Here is a 20,155-nt window from a genome sequence, read left to right on the forward strand (position 1 = left end):
AAACACCTGTCATGTGCACGACCCACTGGTGGTTCAAATGGCTCTGACCATTATGGGACTTAGCATCTGAGGTCATCAGTCCCCTAGACTTAGAACTACTGAAACCGAACTAACCTAAGGACATCACACACATCCATGCACGAGGCAGGATTCGAACCTGCAACCGTAGTGGTTGCGCAGTTCCAAACTGAAGTGCCTAAAACTGCTCGGCCAAACCTGGCTGCATGACCCAGTGAAGTTGCTATGAAGATTATGGGTACATGGTTTTTCCTCCATTTGCATGTGTGACGTTCAGCATGACTGTCTCAATGCAATGAACTGATTCAACGTCAGAGGAAGCAGTGGTCACAGCGATGCACAAGTAGACGATTGGTGGTGTACAAACATGTAGTGCATGGAGAATTGCCCAAACACTAGACATACAAATGAGCACAGTGCATTAAATCTTATAAAACATCCTACTTTTCTATCCATCAGAAATTGATCATGTGTACGAGTTGCTTCCTCTTGACCTGCCAGCAAGAAAGACCTTTGCTTTAGAATTTCTTGCTCACATGGAAGTGGACAATGATTGGCAGAGGAAGATTTTATGGACAGACGAATCCCACTTCCATCTGACAAGATATGTGAATGCACAGAATTGTTGAATATGGGCAACGGAAAATCCACACGCAAATCAACCAGTACCACTTCATCCTGAAATGATCACAGTGTGGTGAGGGTTTATGGCACCATTTATAGTAGAGCCGTATTTTTTCCAAGTGACAGGAGCTTTAGGTCCTGTTCCCTGTACCATCACTGGTAAGCGCTATGATTGTCTTTTGAGCAATGATGTCATTCCAGCTCTCCAACAGCGTGGATGTGTTGATGGGATCATGTTTATGCAAGATGGAACACCCCAGCACATTGCAAATCCAGATAAGCAGCTGCTGAAGCACTATTTCAGAAATGCTAGAATTATCAGCCACCAGTTCCCAACAGCCTGGCCATCCCAATCACCTGATTTTAATCTGTATGACTTCTGGCTGTGGGGGAATCAGAAAGATGATGTGTTCAGTGTTCTGATTGCAAACTTAGCTGCATTGAAGGCACGTGTTGTGGAACACATCCTGAATGTGACACCGGAAACTTCCATCAGTTGTGGAACATGCTGTTTCTCAATTTCAACTTCTTGCAGAAGACGGTGGACAGCATTTTGAACATGTTTTGTACCAGTCACACAGAAATTAATAATACAATTTGATTTTGATTTATCCTTTCCATGCAGTTTTTTCCTCTGGACAGTTAAAAAACCAATTTTTCCCATCTGATGTGATATGACCTTGCCATGGTGGATGGGCTTACGTAACTAACAGTATCACACCTGTAGGCCCATGCACACTGAGTAGTACAGTTTGTTTAACATTAAACATACACCTTAGGTATTGTTGTATGATTCATTTGTCATTTGTAGTAGAGAATCATTCAATTATGAAGTTTACAGTGCCATCTATTGCTACATTTTGTAACTGTTTATTTTTCTTCTGCCATATATGTTTTCCCCTCTCTCCAATAATATTCTGTTGCAATTTGATGGCATTCTGACCAGTAGTGTTATTTCTGCAACAGTTCGAAAGATTAAATTTAATTAGAATAATCCTGTACTACTACTACATTTCTATTCAGTTAAGTGTGACCTAGTGCATCATCGCAATTACAAATACCCAGTGAAGTAGGTAACACTGTGGTTTTCACAAAGATGAAGTAGTGCACAAGTTGGTGAGGCTATAGACTCTTTGTTACTGAGAAACTTCCCTTTGTCCATTTCTGGATGTTTCAACAAATACTACAACAACCATTTAATTCTACAGTGCCATCTTCTCCACACTATGCAATCTGTCTCTAGGGTACAAGGGTTCAGGACAAAGTTGTATTCAGGTGAAAAAGTCTATAACACATTGTCAGTGGATATCAGGCAAGAAACTGAACATTCTCAGTTATTTCAGAACAAAGTAAAAGAAGACTGGATTAACCACTATTCCTACAACTTACCAGAACGCTTGGACCCAAAAAAGTGATTCTGTATAACTTAAACAATTGTGTTAGATATATCTTGAAGTTGTCAGTATAAAGAAAGCTTACAAGGGCCTGTGTAAAGTTAGATAAATGCTTTGTTTGAATTATTAAATAGTAACGGGTCCTTAGTACTATTAGGGGTAGAGACAGAAGGGTGACATGGGCAGGGGGGGGGGGGGGGGGGGTGAACTTTTCTAGAAATAATTACCAGAACTGCACATGTAAATAGATTAGGTCTAGTCGTAGTTTGCTGTCAGGACGTATAAGTATCAGCATAGGGTCCACCAGTATGAAACAGAGATGTGTACTTGTAGGCTGCCACCTTCCCAGGCTGCTGGCGACATAAAATCACAGATATGCACGGTAAACTGTTTAACGACAACCATTAGCAAACTGTATTTGTTGTCAACCACATCTCGGACAGCTGCCACAGTCATACATGTCACCTGTCTTGCTACTGGAGGTGCAAGAGACACTGGAATTAGTGCTCTTCGGGCCATAGCGCTGAGGGTGATTGCCACTCCCTCAATCAAGGCTCTCATTGCCCAGTGCTGTCATACACACGGACTTGTGTACAAGTCTTCACTCTGAGTGCTGTCCGTTTTCCCCACAGTATCTGCTGATGGGATACTTTTGAGGGAAGTTATTTATCATACAAATGTATGTAACCCATCCCCTTTTCCTATCTCTCTCTCTCTCTCTCTCTCTCTCTCTCTCTTTTGCCATACATGGCAACCCTTGCAGGGAATATTTCTGAAGTTGAAGTGCTTTCAAATGAGGAGGCTAACTTTTATGCTCTTATTAACAAGAACTGTACCCAATTAGCGAACTGTGGAAGGACTGTGTACACATGAACTGTAAATGGCTAGAGAACTGCATAAGAACTGTGATAAATAGATAATGAACTGTGTTTGAATTGTTTCTGAGGTTTTGTTGAACTATAATAACTGATGACACTAAATCAAATTTTTTGTTGCTATGAAAGTAATGTTAGTGTAAAGCAGAAATAGGAAGTGCTGAAGTGCTATGAGAATAAAAGTTGATGTTTTGTGCATGGTCAACGGGATTATATTGTAAATCATCACTTAAACATTTGTCATGATACAAAATAGTGCAGTGTGCATAGCAGCATGAGACACTGATGGACAACATGTGCAGTCACAGCATATAGTGGTGAGTGCAGTTAGCATTATAGGGCACATCTGATGTGGCTGTTTCAGCACACAACAGCGGAATTGCAGCTAGGGGTGCAGCCAACAGCTGTGAGAATCAAAAATAATACGTCAAGGAAGAAAAGTAGAGTAAATTTTATGCTTGCACATAGCAGTCTCAAGATCTGTAATTGGAACATCAGTAATAGTAAAATGTCTGGGTAAAAGAATTGAGATGTGCTCTTGGCCGTAGAAAACGAGTTCAGTCGCACAGCAGTAGGGACGATTCGGTGGGTCTGATACAAATAAATGGTAATGAAACCAGATATGGGTTTAATTTTATGTTAAATTGAGTCAAAAGTAATTCAAGTAAAAACATAGATTCACACTTTGGTGTTAAATCTGAAATAGAGAATTAATAAAACCAATGATCTCACTGAGAATTTTGAAGTAGCCACAAATGATTTCAATGGTAATGTAGAATTAATTAATACTGAAGACAGTAAAAATGTAGATTTAGTGGCAAACAATGATAATGTAAACCCAGGATGTGTAGAACCTAGTCAGAATGAAGTGATTGTTTGGAATGACGAGATCAGAGAAAATGACTCTGACGTCAACATTACTAATGAGCCAACAGATAAGTTACATGCATTCAGTTGTCATACAGCATCAGCTGACACCCTATCAATTTAGTAGGGATTCTTTGGTGCGACGTCATAAGTGTATGACTGCGTGTGAGTTCGTTGTCTAAGTTTTTATATATTTTTAGGTTTCAGATACATATTTTAACGGTTTTTGTGATAATATTTACTTTACAAGTGACTTATTAGTGGATTCTTCATTCACCTCTGCCTTTCTTGTGTTGTGACCTGATATTTGTGAGTGTTTCGTATCGAGCAACTTAACCTCTTACCTGTGTTTACATTCCGCGCTGACCAGTTGCAGCTGTAGCGGCACAATGAAAGCTAAGTACTAATTAATTGCTTGTGTATAGTGGTTTATCTAGGAACTTTAGTAGTCTTCAACCGGCGTTATTGGTGTTTTCTGGTGAAATAATTTCAGAAGAACTTTTTGAGAACTGTTTTCAGTTTCGTTACTGTGTCATTAGACGTTTGATTTTCTTTCTGTGTTAGTCTTTTGTTATTTTCTCATTTGTTGTTGATTATACTGTTAATAATAGTAGTTACTTCCCTTGCAGTGTAAGTCTGTGATTATTGCAGTCAGTTTTTTAACATCTACTTATTGTAGTAGCGGAACATAGATAAAATAGTTTTCTTGTTTCAATAACTGTAAAATTTTACCATGAGTGAGAAGTGTGGGCTTTGCCATAGGTTCGTGAGTAGTGGATCGTGGTGTGAGACTTGTTCAGAGTATTTTCACCGGGGAAGAGGGAATGCAGTGGGGAAGCCAGTGGGCATTCTGGTGAGATCCTCTCCTGGAACTGCAGGTTATGTAGCAAGAGTATAAGATCTGTGCCCTTCAGGTGCAGTTGAAAAACGCACAGGAGGAGCTAGATAGGATGTGGAGGGAGAAGGGGGTTGGGGAATGGGAGCTGGCTGTTGGCAAGAGATCTGCTAGGAGAAGGAGATTTTCAGATAGTTTTACTATTGGTGTTTGCAATAGATATGACCAACTGTCAGAGTCTAGTGGAGAGCAATCTCTAGTGGCTGTAGATGTAGGAAGTATGCAGCAGACCTCAGCAGTTACGGTGGCTAGGACAGTTGCAAAGCCGAAAAGAAAGAAGAAGGTTCTGTTGTTAGGTAGTTCTCATGGCAGAGGTGTAGGCCAGCGGTTGCAGGAAGTTTTGGAGAGTGAGTACCAGGTCACCAGCATTGTGAAACCTAATGCAGGATTGGCTCAGGTGACTGTTAACATAGGGGGGTTATGTAGTGATTTTACTAAAGCGGATCAGGTAGTGATTGTGGGTGGGGCTGGTAATAGTATTGATAGGGATGGGAAGTATGACATAGATGGTGACATGAAGAAGATAGCCACTCAGATTGGCAACACGAATGTGCATTTCATGGAACTGTTTCAGCGTCGCGATCGGCCTCATCTTTATACAGCTGTCAGGCATAATAACATCAGACTTGGGGGTGCGCTGATGACAGAAGGCATGGGTCACATTTCAGAGTGTTGGTGGAGTCTATCAGCAGGACGGGTTTCACTAGACATGGCCTGCACCTCAACGGGTATGGGAAAGGGAAGGTGGCAAAGCTTATAGGTGACAGCATAGGTGGGGGCGGTAGGATCACTCATGGGAAAATTCCTGCAGTAGTGGGTGTTAGAGCTGCACCTTTTTTAGATTGAAGTCAGCTGATAGGTATTCCTGTTTAAGGGAAGTCTCTCTAACAAAGGAACCACTTTCAACAAAGCTTAGGTATCTGAGTAATGAGGGAATTAGTATATTTCATCCAAATATACTAGTTATTAGAGATAAAGTTAGTGAACTGCTTATAGATGTTGACTCTGAAATTATTGGTATATCTGAACACTTCTTAAATAAGGAGATAATTCAGAGGCTTCGTTTACCAGGATACGGGTTGGCTGGCAGCTTTTCTAGGAGCTCTTTGCGGTGTGGGGGAGTAGCCATGTAAGTGAAAAACGGCTTCCCATTTGAGTCAATTGATGTTTCAAAGTACTGCACTGAAAAGGTGTTTGAATGTTGTGCAGGTGTGGCTAAATTTAGTGGAGTTAAACTTCTAACTGTTGTTATTTATAGATCCCCAGACTCTGATTTCACAACATTTTTGCTAAAGCTAGAAGAGGTTCTTGGTTCATTTTATAGGAAATACAAAAAGTTAGTTATATGTGGTGACTTCAATATTAATTGTATAAGTGATTGTGCAAGGAAGAGGATGCTGGTAGACATCCTTAATTCATATAATCTTATGCAAACTGTATTCTTTCCAACGAGAGTGCAAGGGAACAGTAGAACAACCACAGACAACATTTTTGTTCAGTACTCATTACTAGAAGGGCATTCTGTTATCAAAAAGGTGAATGGCCTTTCAGATCATGAGGCACGAATTTTAACTCTAAAAGATTTTTGTGCTGCAACACATGTTAAATGTCATTATCAGCTGTTTAGGAAAGCTGATACAGTTGCTGTAGAGACCTTTGTAAACCTTATCAAGGAACAAGAGTGGCAAGATATTTACAGTGCTGATACAGTAGACAATAAATATAATGCTTTCCTCAAGACTTTTCTTGTGCTCTTTGAAAGTTGCTTTCCATTAGAATGTTCAAAACAGGGTACTAGCGCAAACAGGCAGCCTGGGTGGCTGAGAAGAGGGATAAGAATATCTTGTAAAACGTTAGAATCAGTCAAAATCTAAATGCAGCAGCCCATTACAAACAGTGTTGTAAAGTGCTTAAAAATGTTAATAGGAAGGCAAAAAGTATGTGGTATGCAGATAGAATAGCTAAGTCTCAGGATAAAATTAAAACCATATGGTCAGTCGTAAAGGAAGTTGCTGGTCAGCAGAGACAGTGCGTAGTGGGAATGTCCGTGTTACTGATAAGTCGCATATATGTACAGTATTTAATAATCACTTTCTGAATATAGCAGGTGAACTAAATAGGAACCTAGTCGCAACAGGGAATCATGTAGCGCTCTTAGAAAAAAGTGTTCCGAGACTGTTACGTGAAATGCTCCTCCATGATACTGACAAGAGGGAGATTGAGTTAATAATTAAATCACTAAAGACCAAGAACTGTCATGGACATGATGGGGTATCTAGAAGATTACTGAAGTATTGTTCTGTGTATGTTAGCCCAGTACTTATCCATATCTGTAACTTTTCCTTTAGGAGTGGTCAGTTTCTTGACCGATTAAAGTACTCGGTAGTGAACCAACTTTATAAAAAGGGAGACAGGGATAATGTTGACAATTTTAGACCTATCGGTGTTTGCTAAAGTTATCGAGAAGGCTGTATATACAAGGTTACTGGAGCATTTAAATTCACATAATTTGCTGTCAAATGTACAGTTTGGTTTTAGAAATGGTTTAACAACTGAAAATGCTATATTCTCTTTTCTCTATGAGGTTTTGGATGGATTAAATAAAAGGTTGTGAACGCTGGGTGTTTTCTTTGACTTAATGACGGCTTTTGACTGTGTTGACCACAAACTATTACTGCAGAAGTTGGACCATTATGGAGTAAGGGGAGTAGCTTACAATTGGTTCACCTCTGCTTTAAGAACAGAAAGCAGAAGGTAATTCTCTGCAATATTGAGAGTGGTAGTGATGTTCAGTCTTAATGGGGCACTGTTAAGTGGGGTGTTTCCCAAGGGTTGGTGCTGGAGCCACTGCTGTTTCTTATTTATATAAATGATATGCCTTCTAGTATTACAGGTGATTCAAAAATATTTCTGTTTGCTGATGACACCAGCTTGGTAGTGGAGGATCTTGTGAGTAATATTGAAACACTATCAAATAATGTAGTTCATGAAATAAGTTCATGGCTTGTGGAAAATAATTTGATGCTAAATCACAGTAAGACTCAGTTTTTACAGTTTCTAACTCACAATTCAACAAGAACCGATATTTTGACCAGACAGAATGGGAATATTATAAGCGAGATGGTACAGTTCAAGTTCCTATCGTTCGGGTAGATAGTAAGCCCATGTTCAGGATCTTGTTCAGAAATTAAATGCTGCGTTATTTACCATTAGAACAGTATCTGATATAAGTGACAGTTCAACACGAAAAGTAGTCTACTTTGGATATTTTCATACGCTTATGTAATATGGTATTATTTTTTTGGGTAATTCTTCTGATCCAAAAAGGGTATTTTTGACTCAAAAACAGGCTGTTCAAGATATATGTGGTCTAAGTTCGAGAACTTCTTGTCGACCCCTATTCAATAGTCTGCGAATTCTGACATAGGCCTCACTGTATATATTTTCATTAATGTCGTTTGTTGTTAGCAATATTAGCTTATTCCCAAGAGTTAGCAGCTTTCACTCAGTTAATACTAGGCAGAAACCAAATCCGCATGTGGAATGCACTTCCTTGACTCTTGTGCAGAAAGGAGTGCAGTATTCTGCTGCATCCATTTTCAATAAGCTACCACAAGAACTCAAAAATCTTAGCAGTAGCCCAAACACTTTTAAGTCTAAACTATTCTGTCAAGGACCTCCAGGAAGAGCTGAAAAATTAAGCAAATCCCAGTGTTACATTGTTGATTTTCTTTATTTAAACTTACAACATGTCACCTGAATATGTTTCATTTTATCCGTTTCTAATATCGTGTTATAATTTCATGTACTGACACGTTCCAAGACCATGGAGACTTCTCCTTCAATTGGTCCCATGGAACAATAAATAAATAAATAAATATGAGCATCAGTATATGATGTGTATGCAAAAATTAATTTTGCAAGAACCAAAAGTAGTACACAAGAAAAAAGATAATGGATTAAAGGAAATTAATGTGGAAACAGCACAACTTAATACTACGTTTGATGCACTGGAACAAATGGTTATAAACCTTGAAGTGAAATCTGAAGGATGCTGCAAGAAACTAGAGTATGAAAAACAAGAATGGGGTAAGAAATTAGAAGTTTGTAAGTCACAAATTAATATGTAGATTGGCCATGAAATCAAGGATTTGCAGGATCAAAATGGAGTAACATAAAAAACAATTAATGACATTAGTAACATAAAGCAAGAGCAAAGCAAATCTACCAAAGTATGTAATGAGAAACATAGAATATACCGTAATAATTCATAAAGTATAAATAATGACCATTAAATACGTAGTCGTAATATTTCACATGCAGAATCTTCTTGTTAAGGCAACACAAGTGTGATTCAGGGGAAACTGAGAAAAATAGAGCAAAAAGCACTTCCTGAGATGCAATACAAAACAGAAAATGAAGTGAAACAAAAGTCCAAATTTGGTGTGAACAAGAAATAAAAAAATGTATTGTTCATGTATGTAACATAGCAAATCACGCTAATGTGTATAAATTGCATCATTTCTCTCATAAGGTAACTATACTCCCAGTAGCTTTCATTAGACAGTTTGAGGGCATCTAGCCTGAAAACACAGAAGAACAACAAAAAATCAAACTCGTGAAGAGTAGGTTCGAAGGAGAAGCAAAATCATGGGGAACAGGAGTCAGCAACACATGTAAATCATATAAATAATTTGTTGAAGCATTATTGAATAAATACTGGTCTTGCAGCACACAAAACAGAGTGAGAGTTGAAGTAGTTTCACAAAAAAGGTTACGTGGTGAAAAAGTCATTATACCACAAATTAATAGGAGTAAGGTACTAGGGCTGGGAAGGGAAAATTGGTACAGCTGATTCATGAAAGTATAGGGGGTGGATCTCGGGCCACACATCGTCAAATACCTGTTGTCATAGGTAGAAAAAGTAGGTCTTTTTAGGATAAATCCAGACAAAAGGTTCCCCTGCTAAAGAGTATCTTCAGCACTTCAAAAAATACTTAAACAATTACTCAAAAGACAGATTTTAACACCTCCAATATCATATACAAAAGATGTCACAAACAAAAACAAACCATTGGAAAGAGTAACATGGGGCATTTCATAGACTTTACAATCATCCATCAAAACATGCAATCAATAAAACATAAAATAAAACTATTAGAAGTTGATATCACCAAAAAATTAATCATTTTGTGAGTGTATAGATCTCCAAGTCGTAGTGTGGACACTTTTTTCAATAAGTTAACAGAAGTTTTAGGCAAAATCTCAAGTACAAAGGTCAACTTAATTCTGTGTGGGGACATTAACATCAACACTAATACCATAAATGAATCCAACGGAAACAAGGGTTACAATGAGATCTATCAGAAATCAAAATAAAAGATTTTTCAAAATAACTATAAATCAAAGCTGGGACGAAGTGTATAATGAAACCAATGTGAATATGAAATTCTCTAAATTCTACACATTGTTTAAATTGGACTTTGACAAGGTAGTTCCAAAAGTATGCATACGTATCAACATCTCACAAAAGCAGGTATTAAGAAATCCTCCCAAACACTTAAACACTTCAGTTCCATGAAAAAGATTCACAATGATCTATAATTGTTAAATTTCTACTACAAATACAAAAAGACATATAGGAAGGTGCTGATTGCTGTAAAAAAGTCATTTAATGACAAAATAGTATACAATGCAGAGAATAAAAGCAAACCAGTCTGGGATGTTATAAAAAATGGAATGTGGAAGGGGGGGGGGGGCTAAGGAAGCAAACAATTGCAGAATAACGTATTGTTAAGGGAGGGGGATGGGATAAGGTAGTAAATGATCCACTTAGCAAATTATGCAAACAAGCATTTTTCAAGTATTGCAGAGAAGTTACAGCAAAAATTCCCCAAAACAAATATAACACAATAATATTGCACTAAATACTATGTTGTTACTTCGAACCACAGATAATGGTGTCAAAAAAAAAAAAAAAAAAAAAAAAAAGACTCTCAGTAGGCTTAGATGAAGTACCAATGTGTGTACTGAAACAATGCATAGGGACTATACAAGGCCCCTTAACAAATATAATAAATGAATCCTTCACATCAGGGACATTTCCAGGGCAGTTAAAACACACAAGAGCTGTACCTCTGCTTAAGAAAGGTAATGCAGAATACATAAAAATTACCAGCCCATTTCTCTGCTGTCACCATTCTCAAAAGTAATAGAAGCAATTATGAAAGACAGATTAATGAATTACCTGAATAATACAATCTTTTAAGCAAATCATAGTTTGTTTTCACAAAAGTTGTACTTGATGCTCTTGATAAAGATGAGTGTGTCACAGGCATATTTTTGGATCTTTCTAAGGCATTTGATACAATCATCCACATGATTCTATTAAATAAATTTGAAGCATTAGGAATAAGAGTGGTAGCTAATGCTGGTTTCGGTTATACCTAACAGATAGGGTACAAAGAGTAGAGGTAACACATACTTCAAATAGATGTAAACATGTAGTGAAACACTTATCACAATCAAAATAAATTAATATAGGGGAACTGCAAGGTAGCATATCAGGACCAATACTGTTCCTGATATACATCAATGACTTTCCCAGTAGTGTTACTCATGGTGAAAAAATTCTCTTCGCTGATGACAGCAATATTATAGTCAGTGTGAAAACAAGAGAACTCCTTGCCGAGAAAGCAAATGAAACTCTCAAGGAAGTTTATGATTGGTCAAGAAGCAATAAAGTGACATTGAACATAAAGAAAACTAATGCCATGAATATCAATTTGAAGAGGAAAAATGACAATGTTAAATTAAATGTAGATGGCACCTCTATAGACTGCGTAACAAATGCAAAATTTCTAGGACTGAATATTGATTCTCAGTTGAAGTGGTGTGAACACACAAAGGCACTTGCAAACAGAATGTTATCAGCATGTTATGCCCTTAGAATCCTATTATCAGTGTGTAACATGCAGTGTCTTTCACTTGCATATTATTCATATGCACACTCAATTCTTAGCTATGGCATTCTGTTTTTGGGGAACAAACGCACAAAATATGAACACATTTTTCAAACTCAAGAAACAAGCCAAAGGGTTAATAACCAAAAGTACTAGTCGAGCTCATTGTAAAGATCTGTTCAAAACACTGGGAATTTTAACTGTTCCATGTGAATACATTTATCAGTCAGTTGTACACGTCAAAAATAACATTGGTAATTACTGCACAAACCGCTCTGTAGATGATCATGCATCAAGAGATAGACTCAACTTACATTTACCAAAAAAAAAAAAAAATCATAAAACTCAAAACAGAATTTTCTACCAAGGAATAAAACTGTACAATAAATTACTAAGAGAGATTAAATAAATTGCAAAAACACACTTACTTAAAAAGGCAGCTAAGAAGCACCTGTTATACAATACGTTTAAGGTTTATTTCAATAAAACACAGTGGGGGTCTTAAAAAAAATGTTTTACAAATAAATAATAATACATGCAACATTCCACATAAAACCTTCACTTTATGTTTTTTTTTCCCAACTTTTTCCAATGTAGAAATACTTAGCCCCAAACTATGCAGAGCACAATACTAACACCTCTTCCTCTTTCTGAACTCAACATCCCACTCATTATGGAGGGATGCTGACTCAGTTTTCCAGGATAGCAAATGCGAAGTTGTGGTATAGAAAATGGCCCAGAGATCACCAGAGAGTGTGTGTGTGTGTGTGTGTGTGTGTGTGTGTGTGTGTGCGTGTAGTGAGTGAAGTGCTATGAAATGATGTGTGTATAGTGTGGGCAGTGACTGATAGTGTGATATGAGTGAACAGCGTGGCATTACATTATTAAATATTGTATTGTATACCAGGAGTAAATATAATGATTGCCTCTAACTAGAAGTCTGTAAATATATGTGTATACGAATTAGCTTATTTTAAATTGATCTAAACTTTAAATACTTTGACATGTCCTACATCCTTGTAAAAAGAGATCTACAGAGGAATAAAGCTGTTACTACCACTACTTCTACTTCTACTACTACTAAGATCCCGTACTAATGTTCAATATCATCAATATACCAATAAACACAGACTTGATAGTCAGTTTCTCTCAGAGACTGCTAGCAAGAAATGATCAAAAGTATACTGTATTCGGCTATGGGAGACGAAGTTATATGTTCACTTCTAAGAAGCATCTGATGGGGGTAGATTATGTGGCTGCTTTTGAGAAAGTTGTGAATGGAGCACCTCATTCCATCACAGGAATACCACCACATAAAGTTTTGGATGAAATAACAATCAATGACATAAATAAATATTATGACTACTACACCTTAAGGGAGCAATGAAGTTCTTTGTATTGTTACGTAATTGATGGTAAACAGGTGTCCAAGTTAACTGACTGTTTCCTGCCGTTAGTTCTTCCCTTCTTCCAAGAACTATATCTGTCCTCTTTAACATTCTTCACTATTATGGTTAAGATGAGAATATTTCTTCGTACTGAATGCAAAAACAAATTAACCAAGCAAAATAAACATCTGTACAGGGTGGCCACCAGTCAGGGAATATTTTAGGGAATTGATTTTAAAAATTTTATTTAGAAGTCCCCAGTCAAATCTGTACAAGTTTTCTCCCGCAGCAACATCTGCTGTGCCTATGTGCCAAGTTGCCTAGCTTTCAGAACAAAGGCAGTCTGTCCACTTATAGCTGCTGACAAGAGACACCTCAGCACTCTGCTGAAACTGCTAGTGAATTCACGCCATCGGTGTTAGCCAATAGCAAGCAGGGGATACAGGCCATGTGCATCAATGCTGGAGCATTCTACAGTGGAGAAATCAGTTGCCTCAGTCTGTTGTGATACAGACCTTGAGCAGGCAGAACCTCTGGCCCTGCGTTTCATGACCGGCCACCAACGTAACTTAACATGAACCACCTCCTCATTTATTTAGATGTTCGTCCTCTTAGACTGGCCTGAACCTGGTAAGTTCCTCCCAAGGCATACTCTTTGTATACTACACATTTGAATGTATTCTACGTAGTTACCTAATTTCCTGTTCTGTCATTTAACAGCATCCCTGGATGCCCACATGAAACACCTGATCATTCAACCTGCTGTACATTGTAGTCGTAAGCTGTATGTAACAACCTTCCCTCTCCATCCCAATGTACAATGGTATCAGAAACTTGATTCGTTCCCACTGCTTGGTCTATAGGGCGGTTGTTTACTTTTTGTTCACGTTCAATATTGTGTGGTCAGTCAGAACTCGCAGCTGTTATTCTGCTGTGAGCCGAGCCTGGGCGCTGCAGTGCATAGGATCCAGTGCCACAGGAGATACTGCATCTGCACATACCAGCGTCTGGGGCAAAGTCTACTGCCAACCTGTCGTAGATCACCACTCAATCATGTGCGTGCTGAGTACACTGAGCTGCGTCTCATTGCGCAAGTACATGCTGTGAGCATAGTGGCCCCATTTGACTGTCGCTTCCATTGAACCTGTTTACTGTAGTAAATTTCTTATACATGTTTTAAACTCTGTTGTTGTTGTTGTTGTTCAAGTACTTCATGCTTAGTTGTAGTGATGAGAAGTTTCTTAAGACATATTTTTGAGAGTTTTCGATTAATCTCCAGGGATGTGTAGATCGCACATTCTGTTTGGTAACAACAGAGTCCCAAGCTGTTCATAACACTTTCTTTCATTTCATTTTCATGTCATGATCCATTCTATTTTCTTTCTTCTTTCCTGTAAGCATCAATTCTGTGCTCTCTGATGAAAGTAGGCTCCTATTCCTTGCTCCACAGATGTGAGCACCTTAAGGGTTCTATAGACCCTATGCCGCGAAACAGCACATGCAAGATTTCCGAAATCATTGCCCCAATACATCTTCTTACATTGATGAGGATTTGTTTTTATTGAAAGACCAGGCACAGACATGAAATCAGTGTCTAGGCCTTGTAAGAAATGTGACAAACCATAGAGTCTAATGATCCTGGTATTGTTTATCAGTTTACTATTGGTATTAGGTGACTCGAGGCCCCAAATACACACACAGTCATAATTATACAATAGCACTTGTGTTGCCAAAGCCGATAGGATGCAGTGTGACATGCGGGATTGCGGATTGAAAGGAGTGAACTTATTCTGCCTTTTCTCTCTCTTCTTTATGCATCTCTCTAAATTGTCTTTGCTGATCTTTTATTCTTTGTCTGTCATTGCCTTCTGTTTTTCATAAGTGGTAGCTTCTTGTCTGGTTAACTCAATGCACAGAGCAAAAATGTATTAAGTTATGTACCGTAACAAGAGTTCTAATGAATGATGATGAATTGATCTGTTGTACCCCTGTTAGTTGATAAGAGAGGATATGATAACTTGTGGCTGTTATCTCCCAGAGGGCAGCGAACTATTGTTGACATGATGAGATGTAAGACATTGTTTTATTTAGGTTACTTGTGAGCAGACAAGAGGTCTTGTCATTCATGTGATCAAAGGCAATTATGAACAGGGGAGGGTTCTTCTGACAGCTGTTTCAAGTGATGTTATTTCTGTTGCACAGATAATGTTTTGTTGTGGAAGCTAAGGAGGATACAATAAATGCTCATTATGTTGCTAAATGTATGACTGAAGATGATTCAGTGATGTTAAATTGTCTATTTTATGCTGCCACACCTACAGGTCAGAGCAGAACCATTAACCATGATTCATTTTACCATGCAGTGACCTTCCAATTGAGATAATTTTTTCAGAGTCGTTTAAATTGCAGGCTATGTTACCAGTGAAGGCTTACTAAAGCAGAGACCACATGGTGCAAACCCATGGACTGCCACAGCTGTCCCCTTGTGATAAGCCAGCCACATCCCAGCACGCTACCACTTTTCTTACCCTTCCTCATCTTGTCTGTCATAATTAAGACTAATTTTCATATTATGGTACAATTTATAAGTAACAAACTGCATAGCTTTTCAGTGACAGTGTACTGAGAGTATTATATAGAGTATAAATATTAAATAGTTGTCACCTTGCAGTGGTACCAATTGAGTCTAACAGCAGATCGGGTTTCACTAGACATGACCTGCACCTCGATAGGTATGGGAACGGGAGGCCGGCAAAGCTTATAGGTGACAGTCTAGTGGGTGGTGGCAGGATCACTCATGGAAAAATTCCTGTAGTAGTTGGTGTTAGAGCTGCACCTTTTTTAGATTGAGGTCAGCTCATAGGTATACCTGCCTAAAGTAAGTCCCTCTAGCAAAGGAATCACCTTCAGAGAATCTCAGGTATCCAAGTAGAGAAGAATTAGCATATTTCATCAAAAGTTGACTCTGAAATTATTGGTATGTTGGAGCACCACTTAAATAATTTGACAAATCTGAGGCTTCCTTTACCAGGATACAGATTCGCTGCCTGTTTTTCAAGGAGTTCCTTGTGGGGTTGGGGAGCGGCTATGTACGTAAAAAACAGTATTCCATTTCAATTCGTAGATGTATAACGGCACTGCACAGGACAGGTATTTGAATGTTGTGCAGGGGCAGTTGAACTCTGTAAAACGTAACTTCTAATTGTTGTTGTTTATTGTTGTTTATAGGTCTGCTAACTCTGACTTCTGAGAATTTATGGTCAAGCTACCAATGATTCTTGATTCACTTTATACTAAGTACCAGAAATTAGTTATATGTGGTGACTTCAACATTAATTTTGTATATCATGGTGCGGGAAAAAGGATGTTGGTAGATCTCATAAATTCATATGATCTGATGCAGACTGTGGTTTTCCCAGCCAGGGTGTAGGGGAACAGTACCACAGCCATACACAATATTTTTATTCATTCTTCATTACTGGATGGGCATTCTGTTAGTAAAAGGGTGAATGGCGTTACAGACCATGATGCACAAATTATGAAACTAAAACGCTTTTGCACTCAAACAAACATTACATATAATTACAAACTATGTAGGAAAGATACTCCAATGGTAAAAGAGTGTTTCTCAAACCTCATTAAGGAATAAGAGTGGCAGGGTATTGCTAATGACGATAACATAGATGACATATGTAACACTTTTCTTAACTCTTTTCACACGCTCTTTGAGAGCTGCTTTCCATTAGTGTGTTCTAAATGGGGTATTATCAGTGGGTAGCCTGGATAGCTGACTAGCGGGATAAGGATATCATGTAGAAGAAAGTGGGAATTATATCAAAATGTTAGAAGTAGTCACAATCAAGCAACAGCAGCTCATTACTAACAGTATTGTAAGGTGCTTAAAATGTTATTAAGAATGCAAAGAGTATTAGGTATGCAAATAGAATAGCTAATTCACAGGATAAAATTAAAACCATATGGTCAGTTGTGAAGGAAGTGTCTGGTCAGCAGCACAAGGTTGACAGTATAAACTCAGTTTTTAGTAAACATATTTCTGTTACTGGTAAGTCAGATATATTTACAGTGTTTAACAATCATTTTCTGACCACTGCTGGTGAATTAAATAAAAACATAACGTCTACAAGGAAAATGCCTTTCTGAGACTAATGTCTGAAACACTGTCCTGTGATACTGACAAGGAGGAGATTAGGTCAATAATTAAATCTCCAAAGACTAAGGACTTTCATGGATATGATGGAATGCCTAGCAGAATATAAAAGTACTGAGCTGCACATGTTAGCCCTGTACTTCCCCATATTTGTAATTTTTCCTTTAAGAATGGTCAGTTTCCTGAATGACTGCAGCTCTCAGTAGTAAAGCCACATTATAAAAAAGGGAGAAAGGGATAATGTAAACAATTTTGGACCTATTTCTATGCCATCAGTGTTTGCTTAGGTTATTGAAAAGGTTGTGTATGTAAGGATAATTTATCATTTTATATCACATAATTTGCTATTAAATGTACAATTTGGCTTTATAACCGATTCACAACTTAAAATGCTATATTCCCTTTTCACTGCGAGGTACTGGATAGATTAAACAAAAGGTTTCAAAAGCTAGGCATCTTTTTTGATGTAACTAAGGCATTTGATTGTGTTGATCACAAAATATTGCTCCAGAAGTTGGACCATTACGGTATACGGGGAGTAGCTCACAATTGGTTCACCTCTTGCTTTAGCAACAGACAGCAAAAGGCCTTTATTCACAGTGTCGAGAATGGCTGTGATGTGGGGCATGGTCAAACGGTGGGTGCCCCAGGGATCAGTGTAGGGGCCACTTCTGTTCCTTATTTATATAAATGATATGCCCTTTAGTATTACAGGCAATTCTAAAATATTTCTGTTTGCTGATGACACTAGCTTCATAGTAAAGCATGCTATGCACAACACTGGCTTCATTTCAAATAGTGCAGTTCATGACATAAGTTCATAGCCATTAGAAAATAAAGTAACCCTAAATCACAGTAAGACTCAGTGTTTACAGTTTCTAACACACAGTCCAACAAAAACTTACATTTTAATTTCACATAATGGGCATATGATTAGTGAAATTGAACAGTTCAAATATCTAGGTGTTCAGATGGATAGTAAACTGTCGTGGAAAACCCATGTTCACAATCTTGTTTGAAGGGTGAATGCTGCCATTTTTACTTTTTGAACGGTATCTGAAATCAGGATCGTTCAACGTGAAAATTAGTCTACTTTGCTTGTTTTCATTCACTGGTATCATATGGTATTATATTTTGTGGTAACTCTTCCCATTCTCAAAGGATATTTTTGGGTCAGAAATGGCTAGTTCGGGCAATAAGTAGTGTAAGTTCGCGAATCTCTTATTGACCCCTGTTCACTAGTCTGGCAATTCTGACATTGGCCTCTCAATATATATATTCTTTATTATCGTCAGCTTATTCCCAAGAATTAGCAGCTTTCTCTCATTTAATGCCAGGAAGAAATACAATCTGCATTTGGATTGCACTTCCTTAAATTCTGTGATACTGCTGCATCCATTCTCAATAAGCTACCACAAGAATTCAAAAATCTTAGCTGTAATCCACACCCTTTCAAATTGAAACTGATGAGTTTTGTCATGGGTCATTCCTCCTATTCTGTCAAGAAGTTGCTTCAAAAATTAAACTGTTTCCTATTTTTAATTTCTGACTGTGTTTACTTAAACTTATGCCTTGACTTTTTGGGTTCATAAATATTTTATTTCATCTGTTATTACTTTTGTATTGTAATTTAATGTACTGGCACATGCCATGACCTTGGAGATCTGCTCCTCAATTTGGTCCTATGGAGCTAAATGTGTAAATAAACAAATAAATGAAAATTATTAATTTTTGAGGATGGCCCAGGTGCACTCCTATTTGTATTATGTAGAAAGTTTATGTATGTCTGAAGAGTTTGAGGTGTTTAAAGGCCCCCTCTATCATCTACTGTATAGATCTTTGTCATGTGGTGAATTTAAATACTTTTGTTGTTCAGCTTTGTTGTAGAATTTTGGTGTTATAGTATATTTCACTTGTAGATCTCTTTTATTGACAAGATGTTTGTTTTTTCTTTCAAATGGATATATCAAGTTTACCTTACTAAAGTTTTTCCAAAATGCTACTTATTACAAGTCTGCTTCATTGAATGTTTTGTTGTCAAATCTAGAATATGGAGCCCCTCTTTGCGGTGTCTACTATACTTATTTTTTATTGTTCAAAGGACAATTATACTGCAAACCTTCATCTGATTTTTGTAACTGATACTCCATTGCTCTGCAGATGAGCTAAGTCCACTGGACAATATTGTGTTCTATGTTGAGCACTTACTTATGAGAAGTATTAATTATAGCTACCCATTTTGAGACCCATATTATTAGTCAGACAAACAAGTCACCCTTCAGAAGACTACTTGGTCCCATTTCAACCTTGTTAATTATTATTTGTCTCAGTTTTAACTAATTACTTCATGTGTAAAACTAAGTGATATATTTACACGCTACCATCCCATGGGGTAATTTAAAATGGTTTTTAAATGAATAGGTATATCTTTCCTTTTGCTTTTCTGAGATTTTCACTACGATGTGGTTACATTGGCCATTTCCAATTATTTATCCAATTTAAGGCAGTGATAACTCATTAGATGCTCTGGCTAGTTTATGCCAGGATTTTGTCGGTATAAAAAAGGCTTTGCACTTCCCTACTTTAACATGAGTTTATATCAGTTTGCCATGAAGAAAAATGATCCTAGTCCTACTCCTAATGATCCAACTCCCCAAGACACTATCCAAATTGAACGCTGCCTGGAACAGTTCCGTCCTCCGTCACAGCGGGACCCACCTCCTCTTCCTCAAAATCACCCTCTCCAAACCTTCCAGGAATTTCTGACTTCCAGCCTTGCCTCTCAATCCTTATTAAAAAATCTTAATCCTACTCCCAACATCACCACTGCTGAAGCCCAGGAGATCAGTGATCTGAAGGCTGACGAATTCATTGTCATTCTTACGGCGGGGAAGGGTTCCACGACCGTGGTACTTGATCGTCGGGAGTATGTGGCTGAGGGACTGTGTCAGCTTTCCGACAACA

General features: G+C 37.8%; 1 protein-coding gene across 1 annotated transcript in view; it reads right to left on the reverse strand.

Annotated features, from left to right (window-relative positions):
• LOC124555342 overlaps positions 1-20,155 on the reverse strand; it is an 856,442-nt gene that overhangs the window by 421,494 nt on the left and 414,793 nt on the right. The gene's annotated exons all lie outside the window — the stretch shown is intronic.

The sequence above is a fragment of the Schistocerca americana genome, chromosome X (genome assembly GCF_021461395.2).
Source record: "Schistocerca americana isolate TAMUIC-IGC-003095 chromosome X, iqSchAmer2.1, whole genome shotgun sequence".
Classification (NCBI taxonomy): domain Eukaryota; kingdom Metazoa; phylum Arthropoda; class Insecta; order Orthoptera; family Acrididae; genus Schistocerca; species Schistocerca americana.